Below are 14,935 nucleotides of genomic sequence, written 5' to 3' on the forward strand. Positions count from 1 at the left end.
GAGATTACCTTTTCTCTTTTGAGTATTCTTGGGTCTCTTAACAAAGAGACTTTATGCACGGGTTTTTAGTTGACTTTATGCATGGGTTTATTTCTGGGTTCTTGATTCTGTTTCATTCATCTTTGTGTTTTGTTTTTTTTGTGTGTGTGTGCAACTTCATACGGTTTTTATTACCATAACTTTGTAATAGTTTGACACCAGCAAGTGTGATGCTTCCAGATTTGTTCTTCTTTCTTAGGATTGTTTTGGCTATTTGGGGTCTTTCTTGTTCCTTGCACATTTGAGGAATGCTTTTCCTATTTCTGTGAAAAACGTCATTGGAATTTTGACAAGGATTGCATTGACTCTGTAGGTGGTTTCAGGTAATGTGGATATTTAATGATACTAATTTTTCGAATCCATAAAAAACAGGGTATCTTCCCATTTGTTTGTGTCTCTGCTGTTTCTTTTACCAATGTCTTGTAGTTTTTACTGTACCTATCTTTCAGAAAGTCCTTGATTAAATTCATTCCAAAGTATTTTGCTCTTTTTGATGCTTTGGGGAAGGGGATTTTTTCCTTATATTTCTTTTTCAGCTGTTTCATTGTTATTGTTTAGAAATGCAACTGATCTCTTGATGCTGATTTTGTCTTTTTTTTTTTTTTACTACATATAATCTATTGTCAAATTGGTTTCCATACAACACCCAGTGCTCATCCCAACAGGTGCCCTTCTCAATGCCCATCACCCACTTTCCCCTCTCCCCCACCTCCTATCAACCCTTAGTTTATTCTCAGTGTTTATGAGTCTCTTATTGTTTGCCTCCCTCCCTCTCTGTAACTTTTTCCCCCGACCCCCCCACCCCCACGCATTGTCTTCTGTCAAGTTTCTCAGGATCCACATGTAAGTGAAATCATATGGTATCTGTCTTTCTATGCCTGATTTATTTCACTTTGCATAATACCCTCCAGTTCTATCCACGTTGTTGCAAATGGCCAGATTTCACTCCTTCTCATTGCCAAGTATTATTCCACTGTATATATAAACCACATCTTCTTTCTCTATTCGTCGGGTGATGGACTTTTAGGCTCTTTCCATAATTTGGCGATTGTTGAAAGTGATACTGTATACATTGGGGTACATGTGCCCCTATGCATCAGCACTCCTGTATACCTTGGGTAAATTCCCAGCAGTGCTATTGCTGGGTCATAGGGCTGTTCTATTTTTAATTAGTTGAGGAAGCTCCACGCTGTTTTCCAGAGTGGCTGCACCAGTTTGCGTTCCCACCAACAGTGCAAGAGGGTTCCCGTTTCTCCATATCCTCGCCAGCATCTGTAGTCTCCTGATTTGTTCATTTTAGCCACTCTTACCAGCATGAGGTGGTATCTCAGTGTGGTTTTGATTTGTATTTCCCTGATGAGGAGTGACGTTGAGCATCTTTCCACGTGTCTGTTGTCCATTTGGATGTCTTCTTTGGAAAAGTGTCTATTCATGTCTTCTGCCCATTTCTTCCCTGGATTATTTGTTTTGTGGGTGTGGATTTTGGTGAGTTCTTTACAGGTTCTGGATATTAGCCCTTCCTTTATCCGATATGTCATTTGCAAATATCTTCTCTATTCTGTCCGTTGCCTTTCGGTTTTGTTGATTGATTCCTTTGCAGTGCAGAAGCTTTTTATCTTGACGAGGTCCCAATAGTTCAGTTTTGCTTTCCATTCCCTTGCCTTTGGAGATGTGTCAAGTAAGAAATTGCTGCAGCGGAGGTCAAAGAGGTTTTTTTCCTGCTGTCTCCTCTAGGGTTTTGATGGTTTCCTGTCTCACATTCAGGTCCTTCATCCATTTTGAGTTTATTTGTGTGTATGGTGTAAGAAAAGTCATCTAGTTTCATTCTTCTGCATGTTGCTGTCCAGTTCTCCCAGAAGAAAGAGACTGTCTTTTTTTCCCATGGGATACTCTTTCCTGCTTTGTCAATGATTAGTTGGCCATACATTTGTGGGTTCACCTCTGGGGTTTCTATTCTATTCCATTGGTCTGTGTGTCTGTTTTTGTGCCAATACCATACTGTCTTGATGATCACAGCTTTGTAGTAGAGGCTAAAGAGACAGAGTGTTAACGGGGGAGGGGTAGAGAGAGAGAGAGAGAGACAGAGAGAGAATCCAAAGCAGGCTCCAGGCTCTGAACTGTCAGCACAGAGCCCAATAAGGCGCTTGAACCACAAACCACGAGATCAAGAGCTTAGCCGAAGTCAGAAGCTTAACTGGCTGAGCCACCCAGGCACCCCTGCATCTTTATGTTGATTTTGTATGCTTCATCCTTGGAACAGCTTTTTGGTGGTATCTTCAGGATTTTCTATATATAAGAATATGTCATCTGCAAAAAAAGACAGTTTTATTTCTTCTTTTCTGATTTGGATGCCTTTTATTTCCTTTTCTTGCCTGACTGCTTTGGCTAGGACTTCCTCTATCCTGTTGAATAGGAGTGGTCAAGTGGGAAACTTTGCCTTGTTCTTGAACTTAGAGTAAAAGCTTTCAGTTTTTTACCACTGCATATGATGTTGGCTATGGGCTTATCATATTGGACTTCATTATGTCCAGGTGTGACAATTCAGTACGCACTTTGTTGAGAGTTTTTATCCTGAAAAGATGAATTATGTCAAATGCTTTTTCCTCACATGCTGGGATGATGATATAATTTTTTTTTATCCTGTTAATGCGGTATATCAAATGTATTTATTCAGTTTGATTTCTGAAGGATAATTTTGCTGAGTAAAGTATTCTTGATTGGTAGTCTTTTTTCTCTTAGCACTTTGGATATGTAATCCCACTGCCTCCTGGCATGTAAGGTTTCTGCTGAGAAGTTGTGAATAGCCTTATGAGGGTTCACTTGTAGTCACATAGTCTTTCCTCACACTTTTTCATTATTTTTACTTTGTTCTCTGCTGACTGGATAATTTGATAGTTCCTGTCTTTAAATTCACATTTTTTTTTGGTTGATCCATTTCCTGTCAGTGATCACTCTTGCTTTTTTCATCTCCTTCATTATACTCTTCAGCTCCAGGATTTTTGTTTAGTTAGTTTTTACTATTTCCAGCTCTTTGTTAAGCTTCTCATTTTATTCATAGAGTGTTTTTCTGATTTTACTGAATTGGCTTTTTGTGTTTTTCTTGTAACTCACTGAGTTTCCTTAAAACTGCTATTTTTGAATTCTCTTTTGAATAAATTACAGATCTCCATGTGTTTCTGATTGATTATGGAAGATTATTGTGATCCTTTGATGGTATCATATTTCCTTGATATTTTATATTCTTTGTAGTTTTGCATTGCTGTCTTTGCATTTGAAGTAGCAGTCACCTCCTCCAGTCTTTAATGACTACCTCTTCAGTGTGTCCAAACCTGATTTTTTTGCTCCAGTGGGATGCTGGAAATTCTCTGCAGGAGACCTGGTTTTCCAAAAAGCCTCTCTCATCCACGGGTGATTATCTTAGAGAGTGTTTTCTAGGGAGGGCTTCCCAGATGTGGCTGAGAGGGAGGGGCTGGAGGCACTTTATGGGCTATTGCTAGGTCCACAGATTAGACTGTAGTATGTCAGCCTGTTACCTGATGCACGGGTAGGCAAGACTTTTCCTCGGTCCCTTGGAATATAGTGCTAGGTTCCCACAGCTCCTGCAAAGGCAGTTTTGCCCGTGGGTGGATAAGATGCCAGTTTGTTGTAGGTCGGGAGACGCAACAAGGTACATCTTATTCAACTATGATACTGATATCGCTCTGACATATGGGTATTTTAAAAGAGTTTTTCCCCTAAGATATTTCACTGATTTCTCCTTTCTTGTTATATGGACCTCATGCTACTTTAAAACTTTGTTGAAATTAAGCATTCTTATATTTAAAAGCAAAGCCAAAAATAGAGCACACATCTAGTTATTACTCCCATGTCTAAGAGTCCCTGCCTTTAGGCAATGAACTCTAACTTTTTAGTGTAACCTTCAAGTTTCTTCAGAATTTCTTTCCTGACTGATCTCTTACTACTTGCTTCCATGTATTTTATGATGTTTTTCCAAGTTCCTAAAAGCTTATACTTTTTCCTTTCAAGGCACCTAGATGCCATCTGTGTAATCTTTGTGCTCACATTCTAATCTCTAAGAAAATGGTTTTCTCCCGTTTCTTTCCCTGGTGACCTCTGTTGTTTATTTTCCCTCTTCAGTAAAGCCTTTCTTGTCCTCACAGCTTTTCACATGTCCATTCTTACAAATCACATTGTATTCTAATTGTATATTTACCTGTGTTTGAAGCAACAGATGAGTATTTCCTTGTGTATGGTTGGTACTTCAGCACTGTTCTCTGAATTAATCAAATTAAGTCAGATGGGTAAAATTCAGAACTTGATGAAGATTGTCTTTTTATTCTTTATCAGTAAAATTATTAGAAAGCATTGGCTTTTTTATGGCTTTTTAATGACTTTGCTTTTTAAGGAAGGAACCTGGTTTACATATGAAGAAGTTAAAGAAAGGTGAAAATGAAAAAGGGACTTCAAAAGTATCTGTGATCACATCAGTGTTGCAGAAGGCAGATTCCCTAACTGGTGGTCCACTACAAAAGAATGATTGCAGCCATTTCATTGAAAAGGATCAGCAAGAAATCAGGTAAAAATCTATAAATTCTTTATGTGCCTGTGAAGGAATTTTAGCAGTGATTACCTTTTGTGGAAATAAAATGCTGTAGTGTAGGTAGGTCCAAGCTAAAGCAAGAAATACTCAACATATCAAACACACTGCTTGAAAATTTATGATGAAGGTAAGTGACTTTGTCAAGGAGCAGTTTCAGTAGTCATCATGGAAGCATGGAAGATGAGTAACTGTAAACAACTCCTTAGAGCATTTATTTGGGAAAGGTAATAGAGAAATGGATGATAACTGAAAAAGAATGTGAATTGCAAAGGCATTTTCTTTCTCTTTTTATTTTAAGATGGGAGCTTTTAGAGTGTGTATTCTGTTGGAAATGATCAATAGAGATAGACATGGTTAGTTAATTTAATATTGTTTGCTTTTCCAAACATTAGGAAGTTTGTTGATTGTATTACATTATCTTTTAAAGATTATAGTAATTGTCTTTAGTACTCTTATTCATGTGATTTTGTGCAAGAAGTTGGTTTATTCTGAATTGGTTCCACAATGGGGTATTCTCATACAATTGAATATGCAGATTTAAAAATATATATGTATGTTTGCAAGTGTGTATATATATATTTATATATATATTTATATATATATTTATATATATATGGCTATATAATTTCTGACATGTATGTATATGTATATTTATATATGTATATTATATGTATAATAGACATATTGTATGTATATGTATATGCATAATATACAAATTAAATGTATAATTTCTTATATATGTATATATATGTGTATAAGTTCTATATGTATATATTTGTATACACACACACACACCCTTATCATAAATGTATGCAAACACTGAGGCCATTCTGAATGAAACTAATCCTTCCTTGATGCTTTTAAATATGCAGTGCCTTTGATAATATCACAAATAGCTATGATTTTGTTAAGGACTTTAAAGTATCTGGTTCTATTAACTTAATATTATTTCGGTTCTGGGGAAAGGGGAAGATTTTGTTCATTTACAATTGGAAAATAAACTAGTAATCCATAACAGATTATTCCTTTTGGACTAGAGAGCTCTAAATTACAAAAACCATGCTTCCTGTACCAACAGTGCCATTGACACAGATTGTTTGCTCAATAAGTATGTGTTGAATGTGGGAATAAACAGTGGAATGAATGAATGAATGAATGCCTGTTGAGGAACTTCTCTAGAAGAAGCAAATCTTTAGTTTATTGAAAGTATATTTCCCATCTTGCCAAGTATAAAGTCTCTTAAAAAATATGTAAGATTCAGAAATTGTTATATATCACTATAGCTAGAAATCGAATCATAATATAGATTCATTTGCTGTCATATTAGTTAGAAACACTGGAGTATTACTTTAACCACATAGTATAAAACACATGCTTTGAAGGCACATTCCTGGGTTTGAATTCAGGGTCTGTTTTTGGCCAGCGACGAGGGCTTCTTGGGCAAGTCCCTTCGACTTTCTGTGCCTCATTTTCTTCCTGTGTAAAATACCTAATATAATAACCTACTTCATAGGATTGTTGTGGGGCTTCAATTACCTTGAAGACATGTAAAGTGCTCATAGTAATGCCTAGAGAGTAGCTGCATAGTGACTCTTCAACACTTTAATATCATGATTGTTAAAAAGGGGTTCTTTCATATAGGGAGTTAACTTGCACTTTCCAAGTAGGTTTTAGTGCCAGTAAAAGCTTATTTTTAGTAAAATGACAACACAAACAATGGTATCCTTCCTATCAAATAACGCTAGTAGCATTAGGATTTTCCTTTGCTTTTTTTAGTTTTTACCTAACGTTAGTACTTTGTTGTGCTTGCTTCAGCAGCACATATATTAGAACTGGATACACCTAATCCTTTGTTAATATTAGCAGTAGTATGTTTTCGATATGGTTTAATGTTACTCTGTTGTTTAATCCCCTTTGTAGAAAATTAGTTTCAAATGCAGAGATTTTATATCAGAAACAATAGGTTTAGATAGGCTTTGTATTTTAAGTATTTAATATTTGCCTGAAAAGAATTGTTGGGTTTTTTCAGACCTGCAAAGAAAATTTCTAAGAAAAAGAACAAGGTAAGCAAAAGAGACAATGTAATTTTATTTTATTTATTATTTATTTTATTTTTATTTTATTATATCATTTTGATACATATTTGTTAGGAATATTGTTCAGTGGCAAAAAATTATGAAAGATGTAGTGAAAAAATAGAAAATCTTCCTTTGTTGTAGAGATATTTGCTGTGAAAAAGTTACTTAGAAATACTAGCTATGGATAACAGTGTCTTTTTGATAAAAATCCGTTCTTTTAAAAAGTCTCTGTGGTTTCGCTTTTAAATGTTCATTCACTTATTTTTAAAATGTATTTTGAGAGAGAGCACGCACAAGTGGGGGAGGGGCCGAGGGAGAGGGGGAGAGAGAATCCCCAGCAGGCTCCATGCTGTCCTTGTGGAGGTCAACGTGGGACTCAAACTCAGGAACTCTGAGGTCATAACCTGAGCCGAAATGGAGTCGGATGCTCAACCGACTGAGCCACTCAGATGCCCCTGTTTTTGCTTTTATAAAAAGATGGCTATTTATCACTTCTCTACACCTAGTATATTTTATAAATATTTGGGGGACATTTTGAAATGGTATTCATTGGTAGGTCAAAAAGCAAATTACTTCTATGGATGACCTTGTCGACTTCATTCAGTCATCTGAAACAGCTTCAGAGCATTGTGAGTTGTCTTACTCTAAGAATTTCATGTTGCTGATTGAACAACTTGGCATGGATTGTAAAGGTAGGAAGCCTTTTTACGTACATTGCTGTAGTAATATGTGCACACCTTGCCTACTACTGCACCATAGAGCACTGCTGTATTATAGAGCTGCTCATCTCAGAAATATGTTTTATATTAAAATAAAAGGAGAACTATTGTATCCTCTCAGCCAGAGAGTCGTCATTTCTACTGTACCTTTCTTAGTGGGAATGGCACATCTAATATGTTTAACTCTGCTTCTCTTCTGTGCCTTCACCCAGGTCAGGTCATTATTTTTCTCCTAGATGACTGAAATAACCTCAGGAATGTTTTCCCTGCCATTCTACCTCCCAGGACCTTGGTCTACACTGCAACCATAATTAGTATATGTTTTAAAAAATGTGTCTTTCATCATGGTACCCCCTTGCTTAAAGCTTAGCTATTAGTTCTCATTGCTATTAGGTTAAAGGCCACAGTCCTCTGGCTTCATCTTGTATGGTTTTACATCCTTCTTTCCGTCTGTGTCTTATCCAATGTTTTAGACGTTCTTCCTGTGAAAGAGTTTTTTGTTTCCAACAGCTTTAGTTAGGTAAACTGCACATATATGAAGTGTGTCATTTGATAGTTTTGACATATGTTTACACGTATGAAACGATAACCATAATCCAGACAGTTAACATATTCATCACCCTTAAAAATCTCATGTCCCTTTAGAGTCCCTTATTATGAAGCTGCCAAATTGTTTTCTAAAGGAGTAGTATGGTTTTCCATTCCCACCAGCAGTCTGTGTCAGCACCAATTCCTACATACGTATTCATGAACACTTAGTATTGTCAGCTTTTTAAATCCTAGCCATTCGGATGGATATTTAGTATATATCTCATTATGGTTTCAATATACATTTCCCTAATAACGGATGATGGTGAGCATATTTTCCTGTGCTTGTTTGCCATCTGTGTATCTTCTTTGAATTGTCCAAATCTTTGGTTTTTTTAAAAATTTGTTTGTTTGTGTTCTTAATTGTTGAGTTTTCAGAATTCTTTGTATAATCTAGACACAGTTCCTTCTTATTTTGTTTTCTTTTTTTTTTTTGTGGTTGTTGTTGTTGTTTCCACTGAGGCATTTTATTTGCACATATATATTACATCCCTAGAAAAAGAATCCCAGGATTTCCCCTTCTGTGTGTTTTCATCTTGCTTCTTCATTGTCCATGACTGTAGCTGAGGTGGTCAGTATAATGAAACCAAACTGAGCAGATTATTCTGCCATTTTTCTAGATCTTTGCATTGTCCATCAATTCTGGGGCCAGTCACTCCATGCTTGCTTAACCTGCCTGTGATTTCACAACAATTTTCCCAACTGTGTGATCATCAATGATTTTAAATTCACCGGTGTAACCAGTGTAACCATCATCACAGTTACAAAATGGACAATGTCTTTGGAGCATGGCCTAGTAAGAACCTGGAGTTTGCTTCTCTTTTCAGTATTATGCTTTGGGGAGCATCTGCCACGACATTCACATGCATCATGATGGTGGCACAGAAAGATGGTGGAAAGAGCTAGATACAGTTCCTTTCTCACCTCCCTTTTTTTTGCAAGGTTTTTCTTCTCCCACTCTGTGACTTTTCCTTGTCTCAACAGTGTTTTTGAAGAGCAGTTTTTCTTTTTGGTGAAGTCCAGTTTACATATGCATTTGTTCTTGTATGATTGTTGCTTTTGGTTTTCGTATCTAAGAAATATTTGCATAGCACAAGGTCACAAAGCTTTTATCTCATGCTTTCTTTTAGAAGTTTTATAGTTTTAGGTCTTACATTTAGATCTATGACCCATTTTATATTCTTTTTTATTTGTGATACAGAGTATGGACACAAGTTCATTCTTTTGCATATGGATATCTAGTTGTTCAAGCACCATTTATTGAAAAGGCTGTGTTTTCTCCACTTTATGCCATTGTTCCTTTGTCATAATCAGTTGGCCACATATGTGAGGGTTTAAGTATTGGTTCTATTCTGTCTCTTTGATCTCTTTGTCCATCTTTGTACAAATATTATGCTGTTTTAATCACTGCCAGTTTATAAGGATTTTTGAAATCAGGTAGTGTTTGTCGTCTTGCTTTGTTCTTTTCAGTGTTCTTCCGCTACTCTGGATCCTTTGCATTTCCACGTGAATTTTAGATTCAGTTTGTCTGTTTCTTCAAACAAACAAACAAACAAAAACCAACTCTGGTGGTCTTCTGGAATTTAAGTTTAGATTATGTTGAATCTACACATTTATTTGGGGATAATTGACTTCTTGACAATATTGAATCTTTTAACCCCTGAACAGAGTATATATCTCTCCCTTGATATAGGCCTTTTAAAATTTTCTCAGTAATATTTTGTCGTGTTTAATATATAGGTCTTTCTGTCTTTTATGATATTAACTGTGATTGTTTTTTTTATTTTCAGTGCAGTTGTAAATAATATATCTTAAATTTAATTTTTTTTAATGTTTACTCTTGAGAGAGAGACAGAGCATGACTTGGGGAGGGGCGGAGAGAGAGGTAGACAGAATCTGAAGCAGGCTCCAGGCTCCAAGCTGTCAGTACAGAGCCCGACGTGGGGCTTGAACTCACCAACGGTGAGATCATGACCTGAGCCCAACTGAGCCACCCAGATGCCCCGAAATTTTAATTATTGATTCTTTATAGCTAATATATAGAAATACAGTTGATTTTTGTGTAAAGATTCTGTATCCTCCAACCTTGATAAATTTATATGTATAGATATATTTAATATTAGAGAGAGTACATGAGCAGGGGAGAGGGGCAGAGAGAGAGAGAAAGAGAGAGAGAGAGAGAGAATCTTAAGAACTCTCCATGCTCAGTGCGAGCCTGACATGGGGCTCCATCCCATGACGCTGGGATCATAGCCTGAGCTGAAACCAAGAGACAGACATTCAACAGACTGAGAGATCCATGTGCCATGGTAAATTCTTGTATTAATTCTAGTAGCATTTTTCTTAATTCTGTCAAATTTTCTATATAAGCAAAGGTCATAAAAATTCATTTTTAACTACTATTTTACTAACAATGGTAAATACTGTAGACTTGTAGCCAATACATTCTCTGTCACAACTAATCAGCTTTGCCATTGTACTATAAGAGCAGCCAATAGATACTGCATAAATTAATGGACATGGCTGTATTTTGATAAAATTTAATTTACCAAAACAAGTAACGTGGCCCACAGGTTGGAGTTTGCCAACTTCTATTTTTTGACCATGTCGTTGCTAATAGAGACAGTTTCACTTCATTTTCTATCTGGATGTCCTTTGTTGCTTTATCTTGTTTGCCCTGATTAGAACTGCTAGTATAGTGCTGAACAAAAGAAGTCATTCAGTGAATGTCATTCCTGTCTTCTTCCTGATCTTATAGGAAATGCATTCAGTTTTTCACCATTATATACAACGTTAGCTGTAGAGTTATCATGACTTGTTTTGTTTTGTTTTGTTTTAAATCATTTTGAAGTTCCCTTGTATTCCACGATTGCCAAAAGTTTTTATCTGGAATGGATGTTGAATTTTGACAAGGAACTTATCTACGGAGATGATCATATAATTTTCTTTTTTAAAATTTGTTAATATGGTGAATAACACTAATTCGTTTTTGAAACTTAAACCAACTCTGCATTTCTGGGATAAACCCCATTTGTTAACAAGAAATTATCTCTTAGTGTATTGTTAGATTCCCCTCCCCACATACACACATGGCTGTAGTTTAATTAATTAATTAATTAATTAAATACAATTTATTATCAAGTTAGCTAACATACAGTGTATTCATTGTGCTCTTGGCTTTGGGAATATATTCCCATGATTCATTACTTACATACCACACCCAGTGCTCATCCCAACAAGTGCCCTCCTCAGTGCCCATCACCTATTCTCCCCTTTCCTCCACCCCTCCATGAACCTTCAGTTTGTTCCCTGTATTTAAGAGTTTCTTATTATTTAACTCCCTATCTGTTTGAAACTATTTCCCCCTTCTATTCCTCCATGTTCTTCTGTTATGTTTCTCAAAATCCACATTTGAGTGAAAATATATATGTTTTTCTCTGACTGATTTCACCTCACATACTACCCTCCAGTTCCATCCATGTCGTTGCAAATGGCACGATTTCATTCTGTCTCATTGCCAAGTAATATCTATTGTATATATAAACCACATCTTTACCCATTCATCAGTTGATGGACATTTGGGTTCTTTCCATAATTTGGTGATTCTTGATAGTATAAACGTTGGGGCACATGTGCCCCTATGAATCAGCACTCCTGTATCCCTTGGATATACGCCTAGTAGTGCAATTGCTGGGTTGTAGGGTAATTCTATTTTTAATTTTTTGAGGAACCTCCGCACTGTTTTCTGGAGCAGCGGCACCGACCATGCATTCCCACTGACAGTGCAAGAGAGTTCGCATTTCTGCACATCCTGACCAATGTCTGTTCCCTGAATTGTTAATTTTATCTACTCTGACCTGTGTGAGGTGGTATCCCAATGTGGTTTTGATTTGTATTTCCCTGATGATGAGTGACGTTGAACATCCTTTCATGTGCCTGTTGGCCATCTGGATGTCTTCTTTGGAAAAGTGTCTATTCATGTCTTCTGCCCATTTCTTCCCTGGATTGTTTTTAGGGTGTTGAGTTTGGCCAATTCTTTCTAGAGTACGGGTACTAATCCTTTATCTAATATGTCATGTGCAGATATCTTCTCCCATTCCGTTGGTGCCTTTTAATTTTGTGGATTGTTTCCTTTGAAGTGCAGAAGCTTTCTACCTTGATGAGGTCCCAAGAGTCCAGTTTTGCTTTTATGTCCTTTGCCTTCGGAGGTGTGTTGAGTAGAAGTTGCTGTAGCCAAGGCCAAAGAGGTTGTGGCCTGTGTTCTCCTCCAGGGTTTTGATGGTTTCCTCTCTCACATTGAGACCTTTCATCCATTTTGAGTTTCTGCACGGTGTAAGAAACGTCCTGTTTCATTCTTCCGCATGTTGCTGTCCAGCCCTCCCAGCACCATTTGCTAAAGAGACTTTTTCCCATTGGATACTCTTACCTGCTTTGCCAAGGTTTAGTTGGCCATACATTTGTGGGTCCATTTCTGGATTCTCTATTCCATTCGCCTTTGCGTCTCTTTTTGTGCCGACAGTATACTGCCTTGATGATTGCAGCTTTGTAGTAGAGGCTAACGTCTGGGATTGTGATGCCTCCAGCTTTGGTTTTCTTTTTCAACATTACTTTGGCTATCTGGGATTTTTGTGGTTCCATACAAATTGTAGGATTGTTTGTTCTAGCTCTGAGAATACTGGTGCAACCTTGATTGGGATTGCACTGAATGTGTAGATTGCTTTGGGTCGTTATCGACATTTTCACAATATTTCTTCTTCCAGTCCATGAGCATGGAATATTTTTCCATTTCTTTGTGTCTTCTTTAATTTCTTTGATATGTTTTCTATAGTTTTCAAGATACAAATCTCTTATAGCTTTGGTCAGGTTGATTCCTAGGTATTTTATGGTTCTTGGTGTAATTGTAAATGAGCTCGGTTTCTTGATTTCTCTTTCTGTGGCTTCATTATTGGTATATAGAAGTGCAATCAATTTCTGTGTGTTGATTTTGTATCCTGTGACTTCGCTGAATTCATTTATCAGTTGGAGCAGCTTTTTGGTGGAGTCTTTCGGGTTTTCCATGTAGAGTATCATGCCATCTGTGAAAAGTGTAAGTTTAACTTCTTCTTTGCCAATTTGGATGTGTTTTATTTCATTTTGTTGTGTGATTGCTGAGGCTAGGCCTTCCAACACTATGTTCAATAACACTGGTGAGAATGGACGTCCCTTTCGTGTTCCTTATCTTCGGCGGGCAGGGTAGGGGGGAAGTTCTCTGTTTCTCCCCATTGAGGATATTCACAGCAGGCTCCTCATATATGGCTTTTATGATGTTAAGGTATGTTCCTTGTATCCCAACTTTCTTGAGGGTTTCTTATTAACAAAGGATGCTGTATTTTGTCAAATGTTTTTTTTCTGTAATTATTGACAGGATCATATGAGTGATCGTATCCTTTCTTCTATTAAGGTGATGTATCATTTTGATTGATTTGCGAATATTGAACCAGCCCTGTAGCCCAGGAATGAATCCCACTTGATCATGGTGAAGAATTCTTTCATATACTACCGAATTGGATTTGCTAGTATCTTGTTAAGAATTTTGGCATCCATGTTCATCAGGAATATTGGCCTGTCATTCTCCTTTTTAGTGGGGTCTCTGTGTTTGGAATCAAGGTAATGCTAGCTTCATAGAAAGAGTCCGGAAGCTTTTCTTCCATTTGTTCAACAGCTGGAAAAGAATCGGTATTAACTCTGCTTTAAATGTCTGGTAGAATTCCTGGGGGAAGACTTCTGGCCCAGGAATCATATTTCTTGGGAGATTTTTGATAACTGATTGAATTTCTTCTCTGGTTATGGGTATGTTCAAATTTTCTATTTCTTCACATTTGAGTTTGTGTAATGTGTAGTTGTCTAGGTATGTGTCCATTTCTTCCAGGTTGTCCAGTTTGTTGGCATATACATTTTCGTAGTATTCTCTAATAAATGTATTTCTGTGGTGTTGATTGTGACCTCTCCTTTTTCATTCATGATTTTATCTATTTGGATTCTCTTTTCTTTTTGAGAAAGCTGGCTAGGGGGTTATCAAGTTTATTTACTCTTTAAAAAAAACAACTCTTAGATTCATTGATTTGTTCTATTTTTTTGTTTGTTTTTTGGGGTTTTTCTTTTGGAATCTATAGTGTTTATTTCTGCTCTAATCTTTCTTATTTCTTCTAGTGGCTGTAGGGTTTCTTTGCTGTTCTTCTAGTTTCTTTAGGTGTGAGGTTTGATTTTGTATTTCAGATTGTTCTTATTTCTTGAGAAAGGCCTGGATGGCAATGTGTTTTCCTTTTAGGGCTGCCTTTGCTGCATCCCGAAGGGGTTGGACTGTCATGTTTTCATTTTCATTTGCCTGCATATATTTTTTCTCATTTTTCCTTTCATCATCTGGTTGGCCCATTCTTTCTCCAGTATGATGTTCTTTAACCTCCTTGCATTTAGAGGCTTCCCAAACTTTTTCTTTTGTTTGATTTCAATTTTCATAGTGTTGTGAATGAAAATACGCATGGTGTGATCTCCGTTCTTTTATATTTATGGAGGGCTGTTTTGTGACCCACTGTATGATCTGTTTTGGAGAATGTTCCACGTAGACTAGAGAAGAATGTGTATTCTGCTGCTGCTGGATGAAATATCTGAATAGATCTGTCAAATCCATCTGGTCCAGCGATTCCTTCAGGGCCTTTGTTTCTTTACCGATTTTGTGCCTAGGTGATCTGTCCGTTGTTGTTAGGGAGTATTAAAGTCACCTGCAATTTCCATATGATTATAAATAAGATTGCTTATGTTTGTGATTAATCAAGGTATATATTTGGGGGCTCTCAAGTTGGGAGCACCAACATTTACAATTGTTAGCTCTTCTTGATGGATATATCCCTTAATTATGATATAATGCCCTTCGC

General features: G+C 36.8%; 1 pseudogene; it reads left to right on the forward strand.

Annotated features, from left to right (window-relative positions):
- The window catches only part of LOC122212378, a 100,838-nt pseudogene that overhangs the window by 49,866 nt on the left and 36,037 nt on the right, over positions 1–14,935 (forward strand).

The sequence above is a fragment of the Panthera leo genome, chromosome F3, assembly GCF_018350215.1.
Source record: "Panthera leo isolate Ple1 chromosome F3, P.leo_Ple1_pat1.1, whole genome shotgun sequence".
NCBI classification, from domain to species: Eukaryota; Metazoa; Chordata; class Mammalia; order Carnivora; family Felidae; genus Panthera; species Panthera leo.